This window comes from Artemia sp. Qi Xiang Cuo, chromosome 3 (genome assembly GCF_049724085.1).
Source record: "Artemia sp. Qi Xiang Cuo chromosome 3, ASM4972408v1, whole genome shotgun sequence".
In the NCBI taxonomy this organism is placed as follows: Eukaryota; Metazoa; Arthropoda; class Branchiopoda; order Anostraca; family Artemiidae; genus Artemia; species Artemia sp. Qi Xiang Cuo.
In genome coordinates this window covers 43,380,168-43,385,757 of record NC_142796.1, presented here as the reverse complement: position 1 = coordinate 43,385,757, position 5,590 = coordinate 43,380,168, and the positions used below count along the sequence as shown (strand labels likewise).

Here is a 5,590-nt window from a genome sequence, read left to right as displayed (position 1 = left end):
TCTTGCCCTAAAATTAAGTTCAGAAAAATCGATTTTGAATAGCGGCACGGTTTTAATGCTTTAACCTCTGTGCTTTATTTTAGTACATGGGTCCAATTTTAGGTGATAGGACTTCAAATAAGAGGTCAGCAATAACGACACGAGCAAAGTAAGAACCCGTTCGAGTACCAAAAGCGTGAGCTTACACCCGCGTGAAGTAAGGACCGAGAAACTGAATTCTATCTTGAGCTAAGTGATGTCCTCTGTTCAGCAATATGGACCGTTTCAAAATGCCTACTAAGTGGGCATCCTGCTAGCCAATAGCCCGGGGAGCCTACTCCACGTGTCGAAAGCATAAGCGTATTTTGATTGTGGTAGTCCTTGGCTACTTCCTTGCCACAACTCTTTTTATTCAGTTTCGATAGATATCCATTTATGTTTTATTTTATTCGTTTTACTCATAAAAGTAAACAGGGGAAGAGAATCTACTCGAACCGAGTAGAGAGCACACCGGACATAGAGTCCTATGCTCTTCGGGATGCAGGTTCCAATCGTGCTGTTGCCAAGACCCAAGTTTTGACTTGGGTGGGGGTCATTAGTGTGACTCTGCAAGCTCAGTCGCTTATGGGTCGAGGCAATGGGCATTTCAGGCCTGAGCCTCGATCCAATTGGGTTCGCTCCACCCCAAATCAAAATCTAAACAGGTGAGAGAAAGATTAGGAAATGGAACTAAGTAAATTATTTCTTTTAGTTCTTGACGTAAATGATCGTTTCCTGCGAAAATAACAGTTTGTCAGTCATCAAAAGAAAAGAATAAAACACGACAAGCTCAATTTGACATAGCAGTTGCTAGCGAAATCATGGTAATTCTAGTGCTGACCACTTCCCTAGGAGATATGCAGCAAAGACTGGGTAGGATTGTGGTTGCCAGCAATAAGTCAGGCCTTCCTGTAACCGCAGATGATCTGGTAAAACTTTGATTTTGTTTTTCCAGTGATTAATCTATGCAATGTTTATGCCTTTTTTTGTGGTTTGGCTGCCTTTGCTAATATATTTTTGAAATTCCCATAGATTCGATGTCGTAAAAACATTTACCATTAAGGTTAATCAAAATTGGATTTACCATTTCTGAATCAGGCTTCAAATAGCGATGTTTCCTCACTTGACATTTTTTTTCAAAACGCGTTTACAATTTTTGGTTTTATCCTCGGAATCGGTGCTAACAAGATAACTTCTTTATCGCACTTAAGATTGCTCCTCTTAGGACCTTTTCTTACGCCCTGGTCGGTGCACCGTGTACTCCGGAAAATTACCCTTCTCCCCCCTGGGTATGATTTTGGTACCCATCACTTACTTACCATTACTGGTCAGACACTTGGAAGGACGGCCAGTGGCTGGACGGTGACTAAATTTAGCAATAATAGGCCACTATTTTGCTTACTGCTCCCAAGGGCACCACGAGAAGGTTACCATCTCTACCCTCAAAGAAGTTGTTGTTAAAGATAAGACAGTCAACCCTTCAAAGTCAGCAATTTTAATCATTAAACACCTTGAAACTCCCCTTTTTTCACTCCCCCTATCCAGTGAACACTGTAAAATTACTGGGATGTCGTAGTCACAATTGAATTGAAATGGGGGCACTATATTAATGATGTCATACAGTGCATAAGTACCCTACTTTCCTTCCTTAAATCCTTAAAAGTTCTAACGTCCTAAAACACACTGTTTGAGAATTTTCCTCTTATTTATATGCCTAATCCTTGGGTACACCTACCCAGTTTGGCATACTATTGTTTCCGAAGCATTATCGGACAGAATAGAGGCAATCAAAAATAGATGCTTAAAAATTAAGTATAATATAGGCAATGTCCCTCATATCTCTTCTTCTTCATAGATCCATCCTGGTTTCCCTTGAGGAACGGAGAGCGTTTCGCCAATTTTAGCCGCCAACGTTTCGCGACAACGATTCTAAGCGAATTTTAAATTTGTCAGGTACCAAATTTTTAGAATTGCTAATAACAAGCTGTGTAAGGAAATTGATAATCTAACAATGAGCACGAGCGATCAGAGTAAAAAAGAAAACTTCATGTACTACATGTAGCCAACAAGCCACGCGCAGGGCTATAAAATGCTCAACCACTTTTGCGTAAATAGTGCTTAGTTCTAGAGGGACTATGAGCTGGTGACCATCACACAAAGACTGGCATGTTGAATTGAGACTAATAGCATCAGTTCACGAACTGAAAGGGCAGGGGGATGGGAAAAAAAGTATTTTTCAATATTTGGGCAAATTTTTATTTTATTTTTTCCATTTTTTCAAATGAAGAACCAAAAAAAAGAAATTTTACTGTGAAAATATCCCAATAAAAGGTATTTTTTGAGATCTAGAGGGAGATGTAGGTGGGGAGCACATCCTCCTCCAATATATGCTACTTGTTTGGATTTTTTTTTCTCTTTTTTTCCTTTTTTAGTGGATTCTCATGTTTAAAATTTGGGTTAGGAAGATGATCGAAAGACCAAAGTCACTTTTCCAAAGCCTTAATACCCATATTTGCTGTAAAATTGATATTTTAACTATTAAAGAAACAGTTTTTGTTATGTAAATCATTGTTTTTTGGTTATTTAGAGCAATAGTATCTAAGATTTCCGCAGTGAGTCGCAGAAGTTGGCCACTGGTTATATTTCAGTCACAGCTAGTTTTACCCTCCTAAGCATAAAAGAGGGATCTGATGATATTACGGCTTTTTCGAGTGGTACAATGATTTATGATAGGATAAATTAAAACGCAGAAAATGAAATATCAGATTGTCAAAAGCCAAACTTTCGAGGGCATGGCGCGAAGGCAATGAAACAAAGAAATAAAAAATAGAAAAATGAATACAGATACAATTTTAAAAAGGTAATAAAGTCAAGTTTTTAAACTGCCTTCAGAAATAAAAATTAGGGGGTGAAATCAGGAGCCATATTAAACACAAACAACGAAACAAAAAATTGCATTTAAGGACCCGGAACAGTTTAACCATTTTTTTGTTGTTTTTTTTTCTCATTGTTTTATTTATCTTTGAATACATGATAACTTTAGCTTACGTGCATTTGTAGAGCCATCTATCACACATGCTTAATAATCGTCTTAATTTTATAAAAATCGAAATCATTTTAATTGAAAAATATCGTTTTAGAGTAAATTGACTCATCAGTGTTTTTAAGATGGTTTGTTATGTATTCAGCGTTAATCGAGCCCCAGTGCGAGTCTTTCTTTTATGAGCGGGGGGGGGGGCAAAATATATTTTTCAAAATGTAGGTGGGTGGTGAATTTTTTACTTTGTTTCGAATGATAATAACAAATAAAGATTATTTTCCATGAAAAAAAAAAGTATTTTTCTAAATCCAGTGGGAAGAGAGGGGGGGGGAGGTAACTTTCCTAAGTTCTGGTGTTTAAAACTTCATCCGAAAACAAAAACCAGTTTTCCCAAGTCTAAATGCTAGATTATCATACAAGCTTTAATACTTATTCATAGCATTGCAGGGAGTTACAGGGAGTAACAGGGGCGTAACAGGGAGTAACAAGAGCTAAACTAGCTCTTTCGCATTAGACTCTATCTGGTCCAGGGACTGAAGGCTGTTATTTTCAAACTCCCTGTTACAGGGAGTAACAGGGGCGCTCATGGTTCTGTTGAAAGATGCTGTCAATCCCAACCTTATGCAGACGTTAGAGGGAACTCCTGTTTTGGTTCATGCTGGCCCTTTTGCCAATATTGCTCACGGAAATTCGTCAATTTTGGCAGACAAAATGACCTAACATTTGGTTTTCGATGAAGGATTTGTTATAACTGAAGCTGGCTTTGTAACTCATATTGGGAATTTTATAGTTAAGAAAATTTATTTTTGGATTTTATAGTGTCTCTAAGCAGCTTTAACAATACTCTCTAACAAAATGGTCTAAAAAATGGTTGGCGATGAAAGATTTGTTATAACTGAAGCCGGCTTTGGAGCTGATATTGGTAATTTGATCGTTAAGAAAATTTATTTTTGGAATTTATCGTGTCTCTAAGCAGCTTTATCAATTTTGGCTGACAAAATGGCCTTAATTATGGTTGACGATGAAGGTTTTGTTATAACTGAAGCCGGCTTTGTAGCTGATATTGGGAATTTTATCGTTAAAAAAATTTATTTTTGGAATTTATCGTGTCTCTAAGCAGCTTTATCAATTTTGGCTGACAAATTGGTCTTAAAGATGGTTAGCGATGAAGGTTTTGTTATAACTGAAGCCGGCTTTGTAGCTGATATTGGGAATTTGATCGTTAAAGAATTTATTTTTGGAATTTATCGTGTCTCTAAGCAGCTTTATCAATTTTGGCTGACGAATTGGCCTTAAAGATGGTTGGCGATGAAGGTTTTGTTATAACTGAAGCCGGCTTAGGAGCTGATATTGGTAATTTGATCGTAAAAAAATTTATTTTTGGAATTTATCGTGTCTCTTAGCAGCTTTATCAATTTTGGCTGACAAATTGGCCTTAAAAGTGGTTGGCGATGAAAGTTTTGTTATAACTGAAGCCGGCTTTGGAGCTGATATTGGTAATTTGATCGTTAAGAAATTTTATTTTTGGAATTTATCGTGTCTCTAAGCAGCTTTATCAATTTTGGCTGACAAAATGGCCTTAAAGATGGTTGGTGATGAAGGTTTTGTTATAACTGAAGCCGGCTTTGGAGCTGATATTGGTAATTTGATCGTTAAGAAAATTTATTTTTGGAATTTATCGTGTCTCTAAGCAGCTTTATCAATTTTGGCTGACAAAATGGCCTTAATTATGGTTGACGATGAAGGTTTTGTTATAACTGAAGCCGGCTTTGGAGCTGATATTGGTAATTTGATCGTTAAAAAAAAATTTATTTTTGGAATTTATCGTGTCTCTAAGCAGCTTTATCAATTTTGGCTGACAAATTGGCCTTAAGACGGTTAGCGATGAAGTTTTTGTTATAACTGAAGCCGGCTTTGTAGCTGATATTGGGAATTTGATCGTTAAAGAATTTATTTTTGGAATTTATCGTGTCTCTAAGCAGCTTTATCAATTTTGGCTGACGAATTGGCCTTAAAGATGGTTGGCGATGAAGGTTTTGTTATAACTGAAGCCGGCTTAGGAGCTGATATTGGTAATTTGATCGTAAAAAAAAATTATTTTTGGATTTTATCGTGTCTCTAAGCAGCTTTATCAATTCTGGCTGACAAATTGGCCTTAAAAGTGGTTGGCGATGAAGGTTTTGTTATAACTCGAGTCTTCAGTATGCTCTTGACCGAGTAAGACCTCGTTCGTGGGTGTCGTGGCTATATCAGATGCCAGTGGCGATTTGTGAATTTTTGCTACTGCAAGTGAATCAGTTTTGACTGGTTGTGCCTAACGGTAAAGTCATTGCTGTTTTGCCGATGTTCCTGTAATTTGGATAGCTGTTTCTGCAGCTGTGAGGGGTGTTAGCCGTGCCCTTTTAACGGTGGCTGAGCGAACTGCACGTTCGGATTGGCGTGGATAAAAAATTCAATCCTTTCTGAGGTAAGCCAAGCCCAATTTTGGTTTTCTTTTTTCTTTTTGCGTGGTAGAAATGGGACGAAAAAGGA

The 5,590-nt window shown here is 37.4% G+C and overlaps 1 pseudogene across 1 annotated transcript; it reads left to right on the top strand.

Moving 5' to 3' along the window:
* The first annotated feature begins 702 nt into the window (after positions 1 to 702).
* LOC148954131 (uncharacterized) lies at positions 703 to 3,778 on the top strand (annotated as a pseudogene). Its single transcript, XR_016141502.1, has 2 exons — positions 703 to 947; positions 3,626 to 3,778. The product of XR_016141502.1 is annotated as an uncharacterized LOC148954131 (transcript).
* The last annotated feature ends 1,812 nt before the right edge of the window (positions 3,779 to 5,590 follow it).